Source organism: Carassius auratus, chromosome 22, assembly GCF_003368295.1.
Source record: "Carassius auratus strain Wakin chromosome 22, ASM336829v1, whole genome shotgun sequence".
Taxonomy (NCBI): domain Eukaryota; kingdom Metazoa; phylum Chordata; class Actinopteri; order Cypriniformes; family Cyprinidae; genus Carassius; species Carassius auratus.
This window is the reverse complement of record NC_039264.1, coordinates 14825980-14849307: the sequence shown is the minus strand read 5'-3', so window position 1 is coordinate 14849307 and position 23328 is coordinate 14825980. Positions and strand designations below refer to the sequence as shown.

At 37.1% G+C, this 23328-nt stretch overlaps 2 long non-coding RNA genes across 3 annotated transcripts; both read right to left on the bottom strand.

Annotated features, from left to right (window-relative positions):
- Positions 1 to 1422: 1422 nt before the first annotated feature.
- On the bottom strand, positions 1423 to 4786 carry LOC113039803 (uncharacterized). The gene is made up of 4 exons (XR_003275075.1): positions 4280 to 4786; positions 3885 to 4155; positions 3259 to 3446; positions 1423 to 3150 (listed from the first exon to the last, which is right to left on the bottom strand). It is a non-coding gene; the product is annotated as an uncharacterized LOC113039803 (long non-coding RNA).
- A 4126-nt stretch (positions 4787 to 8912) lies between these two features.
- LOC113039806 (uncharacterized) lies at positions 8913 to 12934 on the bottom strand. Of its 2 annotated transcripts, none has more exons than XR_003275078.1 (8): positions 12153 to 12934; positions 11043 to 11132; positions 10802 to 10935; positions 10572 to 10714; positions 10329 to 10465; positions 9905 to 9998; positions 9485 to 9811; positions 8913 to 9055 (listed from the first exon to the last, which is right to left on the bottom strand). It is a non-coding gene; the product is annotated as an uncharacterized LOC113039806 (long non-coding RNA). The 2 variants fall into 2 exon arrangements; XR_003275079.1 differs by having other exon boundaries at positions 12689 to 12934.
- Between the last annotated feature and the right edge of the window lie 10394 nt (positions 12935 to 23328).

Genomic DNA, 23328 nt, shown 5'->3' with positions numbered 1-23328 from the left:
TACATGTGCACGAATAACGTGATTATTTCCAATAAGCAAAGTAAAGACTTATGATGTTTACATGTCAAGAGCAGAGCTCACCCGTTTAAATGCAATTTCATTATTTGTTTTTTTTTTCGGTAAGAATTGTGCTTTTTTTTTACCGCCATTATTCACATGCACCACTGCACAGCACAAATGATGCACTCAGAAAGAGTACAGGTGTGCAGGTGCGTGTCACGACGTTCATTTACATCACAAGCACACGCGCTCTTTGGTCAGAGCGGCAATAAGTGTTTACATTTTGATTAAAATTGGAATACGCCACCTATGTTAATACGAATTATGCTTGCTGCAATTATGACCTTAAGTGTTGTGTTTACATGAGGTAAAGCTTAAAAGCAATATTGCCAACGTCTCATTATAATAGCATTAGTGCATGTAAACGCAATAAAACTCTGTTACTCACATGTGGATACGCACAAAACGTTAGATAAAGCATTACATTGCTACAATAAATGTGAATGAATTAACTTTACATTGCTTGTAAAAACAGCAAAACAATAAAACACAGTGAGCGGTTTGTATTGATTTAAACACTGTAAATGTTTAAAAACAAACCTTTCTTCGCCAGAATCAACAAATGCAGGAGCGCCGCACAGACATATCACGTCATAACATTATTACATGTACTTATGGAGAATTTAATAATCTGCGTTTGCCCTTAAATTGTTGTGATGTGTGGAGACTAAAAGATGTGCATCAAATCCAGATCACTTAGAATGACAAAGTTTTACTAAGAGATCCGGAATTTACTTTTGGCTTATTTCAAATGGTTTATTATAGTGTGGAAGAAACATTAGAACCTTCAGTGTTTTTTTTTTTCTTTTTCTTTTTTTCTAATCATATGATTACTTTAGGAATTGGATCAATTCAGTTTAAACCAAGTTTGGTGAAATGAAACCATACAACTTGTATGACAAATTATTCAAAGAAAAGGCCATAAAAATTACAAATGAAAATTTTACAAGCCAAAAAAAGATAAAGATTGGGACTATACAGTAAAAAAGTTCAGATCTGTTATATGGCCACCAAAAGGTAGGGCTGGGCGATATATCTAACGATATGATCATACGCATCTAGTCAGTAAATCTTTTTCAGTTTTTCAGTTCATTGTACTGGTGATCCGAAAACCGATGCAACCGGTTCTTGACTCGGTGGAAACGCGGCATAGCTCTAGACTTAAGCCTTGCCGTGAATCTGGTGGTTTGTCATCTAACGCCATTAACGCTCACTCTGACTCACTCCCTTACCAGTGAGCTGACTACTGAACTAGTGAGCTGACTGAGATGCACCCAGAGATTTGTGTGGATTTATTTTTATTTTCTTCTTAATCATGTCCAAACACACAGAAAAAAACTCCTGTTGAGATCCACACACTATTATAAAGATGCCGTTTATTAAAGAAGAGAATGAAGATGTGAAGAAACCTTCAGTGTCAAACATGAAGATAATGAGGAACAAACAGGTTGGTTTTCAGTCTCATTTGATCCTTCTTAAAATGTTAATCACTACAGGAGTGTTTGATATTTTTGAAGCATGCCCAAAGGTATAAAATAAATTCGACTTAATCACCGAATTTATTACTTTGGGTGATTTGTATTTAATGTACTAAGTACAGAGTAAATTTAAACTGGCATTTCATTTTCTACCATCTTACACCTGTTAAATATGGTAAACAGGACTCTGCTTGGCCTGTGAGAACCGATGAGGTTTGTCTTCATGAATCTGATGAAGCATATTGAAGTAGAATAGTTGCTTATTCCAAAAAAAAGTTTATTCATTACTTTTGCACTTTTTGATATAACCATTAGCTGTCTATGTAGTATCATGGCTGAATTCAAAATATTGAGTGAACAAAAAAGTGATAAGAATTTACACAATTAATAATTTGATAGCCATGCCCCCTCATTTTTCAAATGAAATATTACAATTCTCCAAAAAATTTTTAAATGAACACTGTATGTTAAATTAATTGTAAAATTGTATGTTAAATTAACTGTTTCACTCAGATAGACGTCACAGTAGAGAAATAAGGACAATCGCTACTTCCGTTTCATGCCGACTTTAAAAGTCAATTATTGTTTCAGACATGGGCATTGAATACACAACACAACACTTTCTTCAAATGTCAGCATTGTATGTTTAAATTCTGTCACTCATCATTAATTCAACACACATTATTGTATTCTTTCTGCATGCTTCTGACCTTTGCATCACATCTGGCCCATTAAAGTTATACTCATTTACTCTCCCTCATATTGTATGACTTTCTTTCTTCAGATAAAAAAAACGAAACATTTATTAACACCACTGAACATAAAACAAATGTAATACTGTAAAACTGTAAACAACAATACTCCAGCTGGTCTAGTGGGGAGTAAAAAAAATATATATTTTTTTACTATTTTGGCCTGGGCAAGCCTTTCAAGGGCCCGTTTTCTCTGTTTTGCCATGTGCCTGTTTCGGGCCACACTTTCTTCCTCCACCACTTCTGCCCTTTTTACAGCAGCACTAGTGGATGGCTGGCAGCCAAAATCCATGCTCCTTTCACTGACTTTCAGCTGCTTTTGCTGCCTCCCTGGTTCCAGCCGAAATGATGTTCCCACACAGCCTTCTATCTACTGGCTCAAATTTTGAATCATCTCGGCTGAACATATCCACAGCACTCAGCTTTCTGCTCTGTAGAGTATATTTGACAGTCTGGATAGCGCTGAATGGTGTTAAAGCTTGTACTTTTCTTGTCAATAATATTAAAAGAAGATTCAACTAATGGGCCATGGAATATTGACATTGCAGCTTTCACTGCTTGACACAGGCCTGGATATTTTCCAGTATCGTCGACACAGGCCCACCACCTCACAACATCATCTCCATCTTGGAAGCTGGGCAGGGACTGATCTACGTTGTACTGGAGAATTTCCTGGTGTGTGTCAACATCAGGCAGCAGGTGATCCATCATTGCAGTGAGTTTCCTCAGTTCAGACCCAGTTTGAGAGTGCCCTCTCAGTATTGGGTCCATGGCCGACAAACACTGGAGGGTCTTGCTCTGCAGTGATGTAGACATGTGATGTATGCCTGGGAGACTTCTTCCAGGAATGGCTTCAGCAGCTGAAACAGATCAGCAACACTTACTATACTTTTATCATACAATTTCTGCAGAGGCTCCTAATCAATCATTAATCATTCTAAGTGCAGTACACAATTTAAATTACTCACAGGGCGTTGTGGATGTGCCACTCTGAACTGATTAGCCTTCTGCCCCACATACATCTCCCTCACAGGCAGCAGTTTGTAGCCAGAGTTTTGGACATCAGGTTCAGGTGCTCAGATTTGAAGCAGGCAAGGAAGTTGGTAAAGACTTGAAGCTGTTTTTCATGCAGTTTATGAACAAGTGTCTGACTGCCCTATAAAGAAAATAACATTAACATACATTGAACATGTGTGTGTTTTGCATGTGCATATTAATTTTAACTCAGGACTCCCGAAAGATAAATACAAGAATTCCCTTTGATCACCTCACTATGAAAAAGCATTATACCCTCTGGTCAAATAAAATGTTGTCAGAAATTATTAGACATGGGATCACTATAATTTATTTTCTATACCTAGGCACCACAGAATCCTGTAACATTTTTATAATCAATCTAATTCTCATAATTTGTGATATTTTTTATTTTTTTGTTGAGAAATGTAGCATTCACCTGAGTAGAAATGGGAGCCAGTTTTCCTGGAAAAATCAAAGGCTCTATAACAAAGCTCTGTACAAAAGCTAAAATTCCTTTGGTTACCATAGTGCAGGTAGGCAATCACAGATCCAAGGATAAATAACTGTGATGAGTTACCTTTTTTGCCGAGGTCCTCATGAAAGCATTGAATCTGTCTCTGTGCCTTTTCGCTCACTTTGTAATTGGCAAAAAGCTGACTCAAGGGCTCCTTGTAGAGGGCCTTGTCTTCCCTGCCCATAAAGCCATAGTAAAGAACCTTGTAGGCAGGAAGCAGCCTCTGGGTGCCAATGGCAACATCATAAGCCGATAGCCAGCGATGCTGAATGAACCTTTTGGGAGCGGAACCATGAAGGCCCATGAACTCGCATATCTCTCTGAAGTACGCCAACTGAGAAAGAGAGATATATTAAATCAGTTTTTTTTTTTCCTCAAAGAGCTCAGGTAGCCTAAATTTGTCAGTTAAGGATAATTTTTTTTAGAATCTAAATTACATATAGAAAATACAGTCTCACCATTTTGTATGCTGCTGCTGTGCGTGACAGCTTCAACCCACTCAGAGCTACTTTATCTTTATACTTTATCTGTAGCCAGCGTTTGGGCCAGCTTCACCATCACTGGTGCAAATGTAAAAGGAAGTGTATGTTCCGCAAGAGTAGCGAGAACCATCGCCTAGACAAAGAAAACATTATTAGATTTTCATAAGCAAAACTTTTGCAAAAAGCCTGCCTTTTATTATAACCCTGAGAATCCTATTGAGTCTAGTTCAACTCTAGTACAATTGAATAAACACACCATATACACTACATACAAATTGTCCTGGTAATGTAGCCTACTTTTATGTAGCCTGACAATAGCTTACTGGCAAATGTCAAGTAACCAGTCAACAGTGAAATAGTAGTGTAATAATAAAACCTTTATATTCATCCGGAAGAGGAAGGCGGGAACTGGCGGACAATCAAAACGAAACTTTAATAGTCCAAAATAAACACAAAACAGCGCACCAGCCCCTCACGGACGACTGGTGCGCTCAAATAAAAACCAAAACACAACTAAAAGCCCAGGCCTGGTCCTCTCTCGTCCTTCACTATCGTCGCTCCAGTTTTATATCCTTCCATCTCCTACGTGGGACTCGAGACCGGCGGTGGGGCGCAGGTGTCGCTGATTTCCCAATCATTCCGCCAGCCTCACTCCTTGTTCCCACGTCCCTCGGCCCCGCCCCACTCGCCACAAGTAGTTATTAAATTATTTAATTTAATATTTATACAAGCCTATTTAATTGATAAAACACACCTCTGCATTAGCAACCCGCTGACATGTAGGTTACAGGCAACCTAACTCGCGCCCTCATGGCTTCAGGCCCCGGCTTGGGAGCACTTTGACTTGAGACTGGAAGGACACTGGCTGTAGTCATTACAGTGCACACTTTTTGACGGTGCACCTCTGTTTGGCAGTGTGCCGAAAGAGCATGAGAGCCCTTGTTGCTGTAGTTTATTTCTTTAGAGCAAAGGCTGCATTTTGAATACCCCGCTTTGTCAATTTTTTTTTTAATACTGTGACAGCAGGAAGCTGTGCTGAACTCCCTTCACCTCGTCTTGACATCAAGCCATTTGCACCTCAGCCCTGAGTCAAGCTGTCTTATATAAATAGAGTCCTCCTCTTTAAGCTCGCTCATTCTGAAAAAAAATTGTCAATATATTAAATGCTGGGCTCCTTTTTTATGATCATAAATGTTTGTTAAGGCCAAATCCCACTGCATTAGTCAACGTTAAATGATCCGCCAGAGCAGGTGTTTCGATCACTCATTAACGTTAAACCAGACACCAATGGGTCTTGTTTCATTACGTGTTCGTTTTCATTTCGCTCATTTCTTATGACAAGATATACATAAAATAAAATTAAGATAACAATGTTAATTTTGACAGCAAATTTTGATTTAGTTTTAGTCATAGTCTTTTGACTAAAACACCATTTAGTTTTAGTCATATTTTATTTATCTGAATAGTTTTAGTTTTAGTCTAGTTTTAGTCGTTGAAATACAATAAGATTTTATTTTATTTAATCAAATAAAATATAATGGGTTTAGTTAAATTGTAATGCATTAATTTATAATGTCTCTAAAATGTCCAAACCCATATACTCCCGGATAAAACATCTATTAACCTGTTTATATAATTGATTTTAAAGATTGAACATGCAATACAGATACAGATTTAACTACTGTGACTTATCTTAAAATGAAATAAAACCACTTTTCCTAAAGTAGAACAGTCTTTTTTCAATTAATGATATATGCATTCTTTATAACTACTTGCATACATCATTCTGTATTCTTTCAAGCAGACATATTTAAAAGAATAAAATATAATTAATCCTTAGTGAACGCTTTTCTTTGTCTTTTGTTGCTTGATCAATATTAAGGACACAGAACGCATTAGGTTTATTACCCACTGTCATTTTTCGGATCATCTATGAGCTATGGCGCGGTTCAGCGGCAAGCAGTGGCAAAACGCCAACAATCAATCAGAATATAGACGTCCTTCGCGCTGGCTGATTTCGGAGAAACATAAGATGTAAACTTTCGTTCCTACCAAAACATTAGTTCCGAGAAAATGGAGGATAATCGTTGTAGCTGGGTTTCTTATCATTTAAGATACAACTTATTTTTTCATACAGAAAAAATTCAAAAGACAGAGAAAGCCCCGGCCGTGCAATCACCTTCACCGTCTTGCTCTCTCTCCCTCGTGCATATTAATCAAAATAATTTTTTGCCCCAACCAAATGTGACCAAAACGGTTATAAAAATGCTGTCATTATAAAGGTGTAAAATGTCGTTGATGAAAATAATGACGAAAAGTACTCGTAAACGAAATTAACAGTAATGCAGTGGAGGAGATAACTTAGCCTTGCCAAAATCCTTCACAGTGACATTAAGCTAACAACACAATTTGCTGATCTTACTAGCTGACTAGGCGACACTTCCATTAAAACGTTAATGTTAAACATGTTAACTAACAACAACCTTAGAGCAAACAATTATATTGTTGGCAGACAACAGCACTTACCTCAAAACTAATGTCAGTGTCCAAGATACATTGAAGTACGAGAGTGTATTGAGTATGCTGTTGCGCTTAATTCTATGTGAAGATGTAAGAGTTGGTTCCTTTGAAAGATCAGCATAGTGTTCCTCATTAAGAATCTTTATTCTCAATTTCAGCCGTGGATCATCCTCTGAAAAAACTTCTTGAGACAAAACTTGTCAATCAAGCATAAGCGGCTGAAATAGTTTGCACTGAACGACTCCAAAAAAACGAGAATTGAGTGAATGCACAAGTTATCACCAGTGATTTTTGCTAGCGTACCCCTTATAGGCATCTTGCAGAAAGGGACCTTTATTCCTTCTGTCTCTAAAACTGTCATATCGTCCACAAAAGGCTTCAATATTGAATCTATTCCATACTTTTTGGCATCTTGTGAATGGAACAATGACACCAGATGAATGTTCATTAGAGTTGAATTTACTTTTGGTGAAAGGTTATGGAGAATGAAGTACAGACAACCAAGTTTATGAATGCCTTTTTTTATCCTAAGGGGTTAGCGGCTTCAAAATTGTTGTAATAGAGTTGAATTTGTAGAGCATATCTGTGACTTGAAAACAAGGGGTTATTTTTAAAGTATGTTCCATCACAGAAATCTTCAAAAATGTCACGTTGACTGCAGTCCTACATGAAATCACACACATCGGAGTTTCTTAAAAATGAATTCTAATGTTTTTAGTATTGGTATATAAATAAATGTATTGTTAACCGGGAGTTGCTCATATGCTCCTGTTTGTTTTTTTCTCTTGGTGTCAGACCTAATGCCTAAAGGCACCTGAACTGGCTGCACTATACCCCACTTTCTATAGAAATACCTTTTCAATTTGTTGTCTGTATTTCAGTCAGAAAAAAACAAAAAAACAAATCAGATGTTCATAAATCATGTACTGATCTACACTGATATGGCACTTAAAGATATGACCCATTCATAACTGAACACTGAGTCAATGCTCACTGTAGTGGTGTTAAATATGGTAGAGTAAAGTTGCAGTGAAGAAGTCAACAGATTAAAGCTGCAATAAGTAGGAATTTTGTAATAAAATTTCCGAAAATAATTTGCACAGTGTGATATATTTCCTCCAGTTGTGTACTTACAATATCTCAAAAGTCTCCAAAGATTTTTTATTTCAGAGAAATTCCGATTTTATATAACTGGCCGTCCCAGAAAAGAAATGTCGCCTCTCAGTGATGCGATGTCCGCACTATACTTTGTTTCCGGTGTAGACCATGTGATGTTCCACCACACCGGAATATCACATGGTCAAATGCGGAAGTGGTGGTTATGTTAAGTATGGTTTGGTTGTCGTTGTTATGGATCAAGATTACTCTTTGACGAGTATTGAAGTGCCAGTAAAACGTAAGCGTCCATATTCGGATACACGCAGACTGTGTGACAAACGGAGGAATAAAACCAGGATAAATATTGGCCAGGCGTTTACGAGATGGAGAGAGCTGCGTGAAAATCTTGGACTTGACAGAGACTCTGCTCTCGCGAGTGTATTGATAGAAAGGTAAGCAAATCAATTATTTATTTTGTTATTGTACAAGTAACGTAATAGTTACAGTAAAGATGGTCCAGGTCTCATCTGGATTTGATAATTCCAGCGAGGATGTATCTGTGTTTCCCTGCAACACATGCAACTGTCAATAATAGCACTTATAAACAAATTTATATTGCTCTTTGTACTAAAGTAAGGATTTTTATCACGTGTGGTGACCGAGATTATGGCAGTACAATTAAATACAATCGGATATGTGTTGTTAAAAATATATTTAGTCATTACTTGCAAATTTTCGTTCAAATTTACTTTTAGAACGATTGGTTTGAGCACGTTAAACAACACGGCATTAAGCATAAACACGTAACACTGCACAACATTAACCCAACAAATCATTTAACAAATAGCTGTAAGTTGTAACGGGATAATATAGTATAACATTTCACGTTCCTTGCAGTTCATTAATTATGATGACATAATATGATCAGATATACAGGTAATACAAAAATGAATAAATTACCTCATCCGTGATCATGATTCGTTTATCCAATTTAGATACATTGCTATGGTGAAAACGCATTTAAAAAGACATCTCCCATCGTCACCTGCTTCATAACGTCATCAAGCTTCGCCTTTGATATTGTTGGAAATGCGCCCTCTTGTGGTCAAAAATCACATACTGGAGCTTTAAGTCCTAAAAAAAGGGAAGCCAATCGTCAACATGGGCATGTATTCAGGCTATACTGAAGATTAGAGCTGTACAATACATTGATATTTTCATAAATGTGCATATCGCAAAGGTTTGCAGTGATTTTAACACCTAAAGTCGTGGTTAGTAAATGATTTTGTATGGATGCAAATATACAGGTGCTGGTCGATTATGGAGTGTAGCCAAAGGTGTTGTATTATAAGTGAGTGGTAGTTTATAACTGCTCATTGGCGCATGCTTTGTTGATTTTGTTAAACTCGAGGTCACTTGCAAATGTATTAATTGACAATTAATCGATCATCGATTAATCGTTAACATCCATAATTATAAGCAGTCCATAACAGGTGAAGGTTGCAGCAGAGAAGCTAAAATCTAATACTTTGGATTGTTAAGTAGGATAGCATGAATACTCACCAGACCCTTGGTGTCCCGGAATCGAGGAAAAATGTGAAAGATGGATGTGGACTTCTTTGGGTCCTTTACAATCTCCTGACAGAACTGAAAAGTTTCTTTCATCTTCCAGAAGATGATATCACGATCAGTACTGTGTTTAAGCAGTGAGATTGCTTCTTGGCAATCATCATCTGTTAGCTGATCTGTAAGGCAGATATTTTCCTCCATTCTAGGGCCACAAGTTTTCTCATTTGATCGAGAGGACATTTTACAACTAGTGTTTCTCTGAACTGTCTTTAGGCGATTCATAATAAAACCTGTGCCTCTCTGTGCATCATAGTATTGTTCCTGTAAAAGAGACAAATTTGGGTAAAACAAACACATAAAAAAAGCTAAGATTTTAAGTTTTAAACATCTTGAACAGCAAGCAGAGATACTTACATAGCCTGTCTTCCCTTCAGGATCTTTTAGGTTTGGAAAGAAGGTAATAATCCCAAGGGCATACATTTCTCTTGTGGCCTTAAGTGGTATATTTCTGCAATAATAAACAATATACCATGAAACCAAAACCTAGTCTATTCTGCTCTGTTGACTTGGGGTAAAGACAATAGCATCTATAAAAACTGTTCTTGTTACACTTGGCATATAAAAAAGCAATATTAATGTTACAAATATTACAACATTTATGTCTGTTTCTCAGCCCAAATGGATTGGATCACTTTAGAAAACATAGGTTAAGCAACTAGGTTATGTATTTATTTAATAATAAATATTATTAAATATTTAATGATGTTTCACAGGCAGGGTCACATTTGAATAAGTTGAAAGTACAGTGGTCTGAACACATTAAATGAACAAAGCTTACCCTTCTTGTTCAGTGATGTGTGCAACCAATATATTAATCATCTCCTTTCTTTTGGATGTTGACATATTACCAGTGTCTTTATAGTGCTGCATCACTTCTACACCACCAGGTTTGCACTTTAGGATGTCTTCAATGGTCTAAACAGACAACACCAAAATGTACACATTGTCTATAGAACAGCATTTTTTTGATAAACTGGAGAACATTTTCTTTAAGCTGGGATAGATCCCTTGTCTTACCAACCTCTTTTGCAAGCTTGGAAACCTGGGTCTTTTGGAAGGGAATGCAGAGGTTTTGTTGCCTTCATTGCATTCAGTAAAGGTTGAAGACTTGCTGACAGAGTTCCCATCAGTCAGAAGAGGGGACAACTCGTGCTGAAGTGGAATCTACACATTATATACAAATATTACTAGCAAAAATGTAAACACCAACACAATTTTAAAATAAGACCAGAAAAGTATAAACATAATTACCATCATTAGTATGTAAACTAAAGCACATGCCCATTTCAGCAACAAGTTCAGGAAATACATCCACGTCCACTTCTGTAGAGGTGTCATCCGTTACCTTAACGGTGTCTGTTCTCGTATGGCAAATGCTTTTTTTGCTGTAGAACAATAACTTCATTACTACCCCCCAAAAAATTATTTATCATTAAGACATCAAAGTACCTTGTGCATTTACTGTATAATATAGCTTCATTTACAGACTTACCTTCAGTGACAAACTCCAAAAAGCATGGCTTTTTGAGTTTTACATATTATCTAGTGTCCATGTATTGTGTTCTTGCCTTTACTGTCCAACCTGTAAAAGTTAAGCAAACTTGAATGACATTTTATACAAACAAAAATGACAGAAAGATAAAAATACATAAGATACAAATTCAAACAGAAAAGTAATAAGAATTTAATTTGTCACCAAATGCATATAACAACATTACAGTGTGGACACAGGTGTTGGTTTATGTATTTGTGTTTAACTAGGACTCAATATAATCACTGTAGGTCACTTTGTTTTACTACAGATTCTGTTTAGTCTCACACAGAAGAACTTCCACTTGCCTATGCCAATTGCCAGCATTAATATAAATATATAAAGTTATGAAATATAAATTTGTTCTCAGACAAAAACTGCATGACCGGCAATGCAAATTTTCAAATAAACGCTTTCTTTATAAATAAACCACAGATTTTAGCTTAAAACAACAACATTCTTGCCTGAAATACTATTAAAATTAAATTTCATGACAGTAATATTTAGAAAATTATAAAAATATACAGTGGTTGTTGCGAATCAGCTCAAAGGGCAAATATGAATAATCAATCATAAATAATTTTTAGTAATTATAAATATTTAGATCCGCTGTAAGTATTTTGTTGACCTCTCAGTGTCAACTGTCTGTCAATTCTAAGAACTTTACTTTCCGGGATTTGAGTGAGCCAATGAGGATTGGTACCTTTTGGAGGGAAGTTTTACAAATCTTTGTTCCTAGTATGGTGTCTTGCATATGAAACTGGGGGGTTCAAGAAAATAATCTTTAAGATTCTTATAAAACGTATGTGTTGCATAGACATCAACATATAATATACACTCTCATCACTCTCAAACATCATATAGAAAAGGGGTGGTGTTAGCGCAGTGGAGAAGACACATGCGTTTGGTGTGAGGGACCCGGGTTTGAATCCACTGTGAGACGCCAATGTGTCCTTGAGCAAGACACTTAATCCCTAGTTGCTCCAGAGGCATGCGACCTCTGATATATATATAGCAATTGTAAGTCGATTTGGATAAAAAGCGTCAGCTTAATGAGTAAATGTAGATTACATTTATTATATTAACTGTGGTCTTGTCTTTACAGGGAATCTGTATCTGGGGCTCATCTAGTTGTCCTGGTCTCTGTTGTCTTTCAGTGCTGTACTGTACTGTACTGTTCAGTGCTCCTCTCTAGGTGCTGATCCACCATCTGGGCTGGATACCTGCTGGATCTGGCTGACCTTCTGACCTGGGTACAGATTGGATCTAGTGGCTACGGTGACCTCAGAATAATAGAGAAATAGACCAATATTAGTGTAGATGTCATTCTTCTAACGATGTAGCAAGTACATTGGGTGTTATGGGAAGTGTTCCTAGTTCCAGTTTACCTAATTAATGCAGCCTAAAAATAATTTAATGGATTTGGATATTAGAAGCATATTAGTGTGTTATGTATGAGCTAGGTTAAAGAGATGGGTCCTTTACCTGTACCTTACCTAAACTATATGTCTGTTGCTATAAATAGCCTATGTTTAAATGAAAACGAAAAAGGGGCTTATTTTAAATACAGTGCTGTAAACTGCAGTAGCCAAGGCGAGCTGACTGACATTATCAAGTATGCTGCTGTTCTATTTGCAGAAATCCTGGACTCGCGTTGTCCCATCCCCAGGAATTCACAATCCCGAGTTAAACTTGTGAAGTCCAAACTACAGAGGACACAAGTCAGATTGAGAAATGTGCACAGACCTACAGGTGCATATAAAGAAATTAGAATTTTGTGGAAAAGTTCATTTATTTCAGTAATTCAACTCAAATTGTGAAACTTGTGTATTAAATAAATGCAATGCACACAGACTGAAGTAGTTTTAAAAGGTTAGTTCACCAAAAAATTACAATTTTGTCATTAATGACCCTCATGTCGTTTCAAACCCGTAAGACCTCCGTTTATCTTCAGGACACAGTTTAAGATATTTTAGATTTAGTTGGAGAGCTCTCAGTCCCTCCATTGAAAATGTATGTAAGTAAGGTATACTGTCCATGTCCAGAAAAGTAAAAACATCATCAAAGTAGTCCATGTTACATCATAGGGTCAGTTAGAATTTGCTGAAGCATCGAAAATAAATTTTGGCCCAAAAAAAAAAAAATAGTACGACTTTATTCAGCATTGTCTTCTCTTCCTGGTCTGTTGTGAGCACATTCATGATGCTGCTGACATATGACGCTGCTGATCTTTTTTCTGGTGCTCTCAATGTGATGGTTATTGGAGAGAGAGAGGACTCAAATGTGAGGGCAAAATGACAGTCTTTAATTAAACAAGGGAAAGCCACAGGTAAATCCAACCAAGGAGTACAAAAGATGAGAACCGAGGAAGACCCGAAGGCTGGGTATAAATAACACAGGTAACCTCTGTGGCTGGAACGACCAGCAGGCTGGCGAGGCGGAGGCTTGACCGGGCTCAGGGGAGAACCGGAGATCGGAGCTCGCAGAGCGGGGAGGCCGCGGCGTTGGACAGCAGGTAAGGTTCTCTAGTGAAGACGCCAAAGACAACAGCTTCATTCGGAAGTAACAATCTGACAAAGAGACACGAGAACGAGAGGGGAGAAGTAGCCCAAATAACGAGGCAGGATGAGAACCAGGTGGAGGGGAAATTATCTTAATGAGAAGTGAAGACAGCTGTGACACAGAAGCGAAGAGCGAGGGAGACAGGAGGGGAGAAACCAGCAGGGGGAGACAGAGAGAGAAAAAGAGAGAGATAGAAACAGGATCATGACAAGACCATGACACTCAATAACAAAGATAACACATCAGGAGCATCATACGTCAACGGTCACAGCAGTCGGACTAAGAAGAGAAGACAATGCTGAATAAAGTCGTAATTTTTGTTATTTTGAACCACAATGTATTTTTGATGCTTCAAAAAATTCTAACTGACCCTCTGATGTCACATGGACTACTTTGATGATGTTTTTCTTACCTTTCTGGACATGGACAGTGTACCGTACACACAGCTTCAATGGAGGGACAGAGAGCTCTCGGACTAAATCTAAAATACTTTAAACTGTGTTCCAAAGATGAGCGGAGGACTCACGGGTTTGAAACAACATGAGGGTAAGTTATTAATTACATAATTTACATTTTTCAGTGAACTAACCTTTAAGTCTTTGGTTCTTTTAATTGTGATGATTTTGGCTCACTTTGAACAACAACAAAAAAAAAATTAGAATATGGTGACATGCCAATCAGCTGATCAACTCAAAACACTTGCAAAGGTTTCCTGAGCCTTCTAAATGGTCTCTGAGATTGGTTTACTAGGCTACAGAATGGAGAAAAAACCTTGGGAGAAACCAGGCTCAGTTGGGGGGCCAGTTCTCCTCTGACCAGACGAAACCAGTAGTTCAATTCCAGGCTGCAGCAAAGTCAGATTGTGCAGAAGAATCATCTGTTTCCTGTGGTCTTGTCCTGGTGCTCCTCTGAGACAAGGTCTTTACAGGGGATCTGTATCTGGGGCTCTAGTTGTCCTGGTCTCCGCTGTCTTTCAGGGCAGTAGAGGTCCTTTCTAGGTGCTGATCCACCATCTGGGGATATATTGTAATATATTATTTTCCCTTTTTATTTTCTAATATTTAATATATTTGAATACATTTAATAATATATTGATGATACATATATTATATAATATATTGCAAAATATACAAATGATTGCCGCTTTTAATATATTGCAGTATATTGCAAAAATATAAATATATATAAGAATATATGCCTAATATATTACATGATATTTTCCAATATATTGCAATATATTTTTGTTTCATAAGGGGATTCTGATGATTCATGGTGTCAAAAGCAGCAGATAAATCCAGTAGAAGCTTTCGCAATCCGCAAGGCTCTCGTTACTGACTAATGCAGTCTTAGTTGAATGACCACTCCTAAAACCTGTTTGGTTAATGTACATTTGCCTATTCTGTGAAAGAAATAGCAATCCATGGTTGAAAGTAACTTGTTCAATGCTTTTTTTTTCTATGAATGGAAGGAGAGAGACATTTCTGCAGCTATTTGTAAGTGAAGTGTTAAATGTAGGTTTTTTGAGCAGTAGGGCTACCCAAGCCTGCTTAAACATGGTGGGGAAAATGCCTGTTAGAAGAGATGTGTGTTGGTCTATGGTGTGACTAGAGGACAGATTGTATGGCTGGAGAGAAGTTTAGATACTTTTGCATTAGTGAGGGGACAGAAGAATTAGAAAATTGATTTAGCAGTGGATGTGGTTGGTTTGAGTTCCTGTGTGTGGAACTGAGAACGGACTGCTAATGGTTTTTGTTTTGTCTGTGAAGAATGTGGCAAAATCATCAAAACTCTTAAAGAGATGGAGGGGGATTGAGGAAAGAATTTAATGTTTTGAAGAGATCGTGTGTTAACACTGTTGATTTGATTGTGGAAGTATGAAGATTGGCAGTATCGACATCAACAGAGAAAGATGAAAGTAAAGACTGATAAATATGCAGGTCTGATGGATCTTTTGATTTGCACCATTTTCTCTCTGCTGCCCTGAGTTTGGGCTGGTTCTCAAAGAGAACAGGGGTAAGAAAGGGCAGAATTGATCAAGACATCCAGCAAAAAGAAGAACTAAGTCATTTTGCAAAACAACAATTGCTAAAGTGTCTGGCTTGACATAAAACTTCAACTGATATGTTGAGAAAAAACTCAAACAAAGGAAGGTTCATTGCTTATTATAACCTTTAATTCCAGTTTAAATTCAATAACATTCGTAAGTCTTAGCAATATGATGATATACATTGCCTATAGAAAGTCATTATAACCCGTGAAATCGTTTTACCTTTTCTCACATTATACTCTTGAAAAAAAAAAAAATTATAATAATGAAGTACTCACACTAGAAAAGCATGCATTGAAGTGCAATTGTCAAAACTACTTGATAAAACAACATGATTTTCTGACTTACTCCAACCAACCTAAGTCTTACTTAAAAATATAGTCTTTGCTGGAATCTGAAGCAGAGATAATCAATGTGCACTTTCCAAGTCAAGATACTTGAATGTTATCCGCTTGTTCAATAATGTAACCTTGAATAATTACTGGACATTTGTTTCTTCTTCTAAGCCATAGGTGGTACTTCTAGGGCTGAAATGCTTTGTGAATTACTCTTAGTAAAACACATTAGGAGTCTAAAGTTATGAGTTACAAGCCCATTATTTTTAGGAGTCTCTCTTAAATTTGCCAGTTAGGAGCTACTTAAAACTTTTTTGTGAATGCGGCCTCAGGTAAAAATAAAATTACATGCTCATTTGAACAGTATGAGAACAGTATTTGAATGTTATTATCTGGTTGTAAGTGGCTTTATATAAAAGTGTCTGCTAAATGAATAAATGTAAATGTAAACATGTAGGCCAAGATAAAAGGAAACATTATGCCACAGGGGATCAGGAGACCTAGAGAGTTTAAATAAAAGTTTTTTTTTTTTGTGAAATTATAAGAATTTGAAGTATGATATGATTAGCAGAGGCAACATAACTTTTTTTTGAATATAGTTTTTTTATTAGTATTAGTAGTAGTGTTTGCCATAGGCAAATATTATTATTTTACCCTTTTTGTGAACTATTGTACTTATTCATGGATTTCATCAGGTCCCTGATACATCCAGTGTATCCTATCTACAGGACCAGTCTGCAGCTAGTCTTGGCAAATTCAGAAACATATTGATTCATGTCCAGACTTTTTGTGATTTTTTTTTTTCATGTGCCAAAATGACGAAATCTCTCTTCCTTGAATGCAGCATTGATCTTTGGAGAGGGGTGAGAATGCGGCTCAAGGTAGAAAAATAACTTTCACATGCAGCTGACGACACACCAATGATGAGTGCTATGACATACAGCTTATGCAAAATGGGGACGGCCTTTTTGTACTACTGAATGCCCTTGCATACTTCAGAGAGGTTAGCATCAGTGGACAGTTTACTGAGCAACATTGCTTTTGCAACAGCAATTTCATTTTGCAAGTTCATATTTTGCTCTGTGTCTGCAAGCACTTGAAGTGGGTTCAGGAGAGAAGGGTCAAGGAAAGATGCTGATTTTGGTAGGAGAAATGATGTTGCCCTCATTAAATCAACATTTATTTGAGATAATCTTGTCTCCATCTCCACAATAGCCCTATCAAGGAAGTTGAACATAGCCATTTTAAAAGTCTGATTAGGAGCAGTTTGGTCATCAGTCACCACCATGCCCTATTGTAGACAAGATAACTCAACTGACAAGTTGTGAATTAACTATCTGTCTCCTTTTAGGTGGGTTTGTAGGCCTACTTCCACAATGAGAGAAATGCTCCTCCCAGAATGAGTTGCATCGCATCTCCTTCAGTGTGACCAGGGAAGCTGTCACTACTGTTTGTGCCTGCAGAATTGAACTGGCTGGCTTCAGCGCACCAAGCACATGCAAAATAAATTTGCCAGTGTCAAAGAAGTTCTGTCTGTTAAGCTGGGTCAAAAGACCATCCTCATTGTGAGCAATAGACTTGGTGACATCATAATGACTCGTCCAGCAAATTTCTAGTAGTCTTTTCAGTGTGGATGTACTGTATCTATTTGCAACATAATATCTGTGACAAAATGTGGACCAGTCAAAGAACTTCTTTGCCACAGGTTCTGCATGCATTGCATGTACCACTGCCAAATGGAGTTGGTGGTTGTGGCAGTGCACATATGGAATATCTTTACCCACTTTGTTTTGCAGTAAAGCCTGCACACCGCCCCTCACTCCTGACATGACAGAAGCACCATCATAACACTGAGACACTAAATTGTCACCATTGTAACCCAGGTCAGACAGATTAGACAGAATTTGGTCACACAAATACTCAGCATCAAGCTGATTTAATTCAATGAGGCCGAGTAGGTGTTCCTCTGGAATCGAGTTGCGGACAAATCAAATGATGACTGACAAATTCTCAATGTTACACTGATCCCTGGTACCATCACTTTCAATACAAAGGCCAGGAGAGTCGGCCTCCTCATATTAGGTCTGGATGTCTTTTAGTACCATTTTGGCAAGAGTTTGAATTATCTCGTTCTGAATCAAATTGGATGTATATTTCGCTTTTCGGCAATGCTTTTTGCAAGCTCTGCTAGTTTAAGGTCTTTTTGGAGGGTGTAATCAAATAGCCTAATGAAAAGACCTTCCTCATCCCCGCCCCATGATGGTGCCCACGTAGAGCAAATCTCTTTCCGATTTGGAGACATTAAATTTACGGCAGGGAAATCAAAAGCTGGCATCACGTAAGATAGAATACTCGAGCCATGGTTGAGATTGATACCAGCTCGCATTGAAACACCTGATAGCCTGTCCAAATAGGTGTTTAGGATGGTGCATTTGGATTTTGTGGAGGAAATTTTGGAGGATTAACCATTGTGGATGCAACAAGGCTCTGCTTGGTGTTGGAAGCAGAGTACTGGGCTTGTCAGAGGCAGCATGTTCACTGTTGCTAGCAGGTGCGCTGAGCTCGACAGAGGCAGCTTGCATGGAGGGTGAAGGACAAGGTACCTGTTTTTAAAATGAGCCACTTATGCATTTTCTATGTTTAATAAAATCTGGTCTAATTATCATATCTAAAAGCCTACTTCATTGACTTAAGTGCCAACTTCAGTGACTAGAGACTAGCAACTTAAGTGGCTAGCAACTAGAAGTTGTTAAAAATGAAGTTTTAATAACCAAATAAACACAAAACAGCGCGACAGCCCCTCACAGACGACTACCATGCACAAACAAAACCAAATACAAAATAAAATCCAGGCCTGGTCCTCTCTTGTCCTTCACTGTCGTAGCTCCTCCATGGGACTTAAGACTGGTGTTTGTTTATACAGTAGTTGTTCAAGCATCTTAATTAAATTGGTTTATAAACATTATTTTAAACATTATGCATTAAACATTTTTTTTCCACAGATATTCATGTTTTCTTATGCTTTGAATAAATGTTTATTAGTAATATTTTGCTCGATGCTACCTCTTGTGGCCTCGGGAAGGAAACCAAAAGTATGTATTTTAACTTGAAATAAAATTCTAATTTTGATCATATTTAAGTAATAAATTTGAATTTAGTTTATCAGCCATTTTCACAGCCCTAGTTTGCAGTAAGTTAACACGTTGCTCAATTACAGCTCGACAGCTGAAAGGCTCATTATGCAGGCCTTTGTCTTCTCAGGTGTAAATCACAATGATATTCATGATAGTTGACGCCTACTCGCATATGACTTTTACCAACAAAAAGTGTCTTAGAAAATTTAAATCAGTATATTGTTTTCTGTAAGTGAGTAAACAAGATGATTTTCACATAATTTAGAAAGAAAATTTCGATGCTACAAGCTCCAGTTCTCAACAGTCCTGGGAACCAGTGTTCTCTGTGTTTTTTTGCCTTATTCAAGTGATTTAACATTTTTAGTTTTTCACTAAGCACGCATAATGTACATACATGCTGTGCACATATTATTATAGCCCAATTTGTGCTGATTATAGTGAGATTACACTTTACCCATTTCGATATTTATAAGAAAAAAGCACAAATGTCAGGGCATGACAAAACTTCCCCAGGCCCCAAAAATACCTTTCGACTCTAGAGGGTTAAAGGAAGTATAATGCGTAAATTTGACCCGATGGTGCTTTCATGTATAAACCCACCACTTTTATTCCGGTTTAATTTAAATCATGTGAGTTTGTTTACGCATTAAATTTATGAGAGATTTTATGAATTTTAAACCAAAAGGACTCAAGCTTATTTTTTTTTTATCTTACAGTGACAGTCATTTCTTAATTTATGCCAGGAGTTATGGAAATGAAAAATGAAGTCGAGATCAATGTGAAGCTAGAGTCTTAGACCTTTATAAATAAACATATGAATAAAAATATAAATACTAACATTCCTTAATATTAAATCTTTCCTTAGAAAGCCATGTTTCTAGCATTTGTAAAATTGCATTTTTCCATCTCAAAAATATATCAAAACCATGACTTATGCTCTCAATGTCTAATATAGAAATGTTTAAATGTTTAAAATAATGCGTTTATGACCTCAAGGTTAGATTATTGTAATGCTTTATTGGGTGGTTGTTCTGCATGCTTAGTAAACAAACTACAGCTGGTCCAAAATGCAGCAGCAAGAGTTCTTACTAGAACCAGGAAGTATGACCATATTAGCCCGGTCCTGTCCACACTGCACTGGCTCCCTATCAAACATCGTATAGATTTTAAAATATTGCTTATTACTTATAAAGCCCTGAATGGTTTAGCACCTTAGTATTTGAATGAGCTCCTTTTACATTATACTCCTCTACGTCCGCTACGTTCTCAAAACTCAGGCAATTTGATAATACCTAGAATATCAAAATCAACTGCGGGCGGCAGATCCTTTTCCTATTTGGCGCCTAAACTCTGGAATAACCTACCTAACATTGTTCGGGAGGCAGACACACTCTTGCAGTTTAAATTTAGATTAAGACCCATCTCTTTAACCTGGCTTACACATAACATACTAATATGCTTTTAATATCCAAATCCGTTAAAGGATTTTTAGGCTGCATTAATTAGGTAAACCGGAACCGGAAACACTTCACATAACACCGTACTTTCTACATCATTAGAAAAATGGCATCTACGCTAATATTTGTCTGTTTCTCTCTTGTTCCGAGGTCACCGTGGCCACGAGATCCAGTCTGTGTCCAGATCAGAGGGTCACTGCAGTCGCCCGGATCCAGTACGTATCCAGACCAGATGGTGGATCAGCACCTAGAAAGGACCTCTACTGCCCTGAAAGACAGCGGAGACCAGGACAACTAGAGCCCAGATACAGATGCCCTGTAAAGACCTTGTCTCAGACGACCACCAGGACAAGACCACAGGAAACGGATGATTCTTCTGCACAATCTGACTTTGCTGCAGCCTGGAATTGAACTACTGGTTTCGTCTGGTCAGAGGAGAACTGCCCCCCCAACTGAGCCTGGTTTCTCCCAATATTTTTTTCTCCATTCTGTCACCGATGGAGTTTCGGTTCCTTGCTGCTGTCACCTCTGGCTTGCTTAGTTGGGGCCACTTCATCTACAGCGATATCATTGACTTGATTGCCCAACGATTGCAAAGGTACTATTTAAACTGAACAGAGATGACATCACTGAATTCATTGATGAACTGCCTTTAACAGTCATATTGGTTGCCATATGCCTAACATTAAATATTAAATAGCATGTGTCCATCACAGTTTTTAGCCAGCTGAAAAAATGACATGTGCTCTTCATAAAATGACCAGCTGGTGGCGCTTGAGAACGCTTTGGTGGCACAGCGTTTTTCCAGCTGAGACCCTTTAGTTTAGTTGTCCCACCCATCCTCTATTTATATATCTATTTATTTTATATTATTTAAATAGTGACAGTAATAAGCACTACGTTTTACAGTTATCAACCCATTTTTTTTTTTATTACAATGGAGGGCAAGGGCAAAATGAACGTGTAACTATTATGGCAGTGCATCAAAATTCAGTGTAATCAGTTTGCCAAGAGAAACAAAGTTTTACGCACCATTTACGCGTGGTAAGGAGCAGGTGTACATTTCTTTCATACCAGGTAACATTTTGAAATAAAAACATTTTCATGAATTCAAAACTTTACGTCATAAGAGCTTTACGAATAATTTACAGAAATTAATTCTGTTCGTGTTTCACAAAAGAGGCCCTACTAGAGCTTATTAAACCATTAAGCCAATTATGTATTTTTGGTAATTATTATTTTATTGTAGTTAGTTTTTCAGTTACTGTTGTTGGTTTTGTTTAGTTTTAGTTTTTAATTTATTTAGAAATTTTCATTTATTTCAGTTTATGAAAATGTTTTTTCCTTAGTTTACAAATAATAAACTTGGGTTGGGCTACCTCAAACTGAACTGCAATGACCATAGATGGTAACATGAAGAAGACCGATATGTAAATAATGAAAAGTGGCTAACAGAACAGGAAACTATGGCCAAAACAAGCACTTTTTGCCTGTTCTGACACACACCTGCTTGAACAAAAACCTTGCAGGACTGTGGCTCTCCAGGACAGATGTTCAAAACCATATTAGAGAGCAAAAAAAAAAAAAAAAGAAAAAAAGAAAAGAAACGCCACCAAAGATATTTTACCAACGATCTCACCTGGCCAAGGGGGCACAAATCAGCAGCTGGCATTCCCAGTGCACTAGGCCGGTGTGCAAGGAGTTTGAGCCCTGCACTGGCCTCAACAATAGGCCCTAGTCCAGCCCTGAATTCTTCCTAATTCTTGACCCTAGTCTGACCACACTGTAAAATCTAATAAGTTGGGCTTACTTAAAAAAAAGCATGCAAACCGATTGCCTTGAAAAAACTAAGTAAAGTGAAATAAAAATAGTATGTTGTACTGACAAATGCTTAGTATAGTTAACTTACACAAGAGTTCTAGTAACTAAAAAAGAACTGTAGGGGGTACTTGATCCTTTCATTTGTGTTTACTCATGACTTAGTATAGCTACTCACTGACTCCCAGAATGCATTGCGCAGATTAAATTATGCAGTTGTTTTGTTTTAAAGTTGTTGTTTTTATTTGCCAATTTTATTTGCTGTCTTGTGTCAGCAGTAGCATAACAAAAAGAGCAAATAAAATGGCTATTGTTACAATTAATGAAAATAAATTAAATTTAATTGTTACGATTGTTGTGATTCACATGATGAATGTTTAAGTCTGTGTGCGACTTCAACATATTACCACTCACTATTTAAGGATTATATAAAAAGCATATCAAGGTATTTATGAAAAATAAAGTCTATAAAAGGTCATTATTAAACACACACATAAAAATGCTTTAATTAAAAAATTGGTCATTTTATTAAAGCAATCAATTTTTTACTTTTCTTTGAAATCAAATAACTCTGATTTCATGATGCATTTCTCCATTAATAGAGAGAAAATTATAGTAACATAAATGAAGTTTCAAGTGCCCAACCAAAGGGAACGCTAATCACTATAATGGTGAGCTAAAAAAAAAAAAAAAAACCTGGCAATTAGCAACATATTAGTGCACTGCTGCCTCCTCACTGGTTTTTAATGTCATTGGTTCCTTTGTGGCTACTTGAATATTTTAAGTAAGTGTCACTCAAAACAGTAAGTAAATTGTTTTATTTGCCTTGAAAGTTGCTGAAACTTAATAAAACCTAGTAAGTATAACAACTAAGTAAAGATAACTAATTAAATC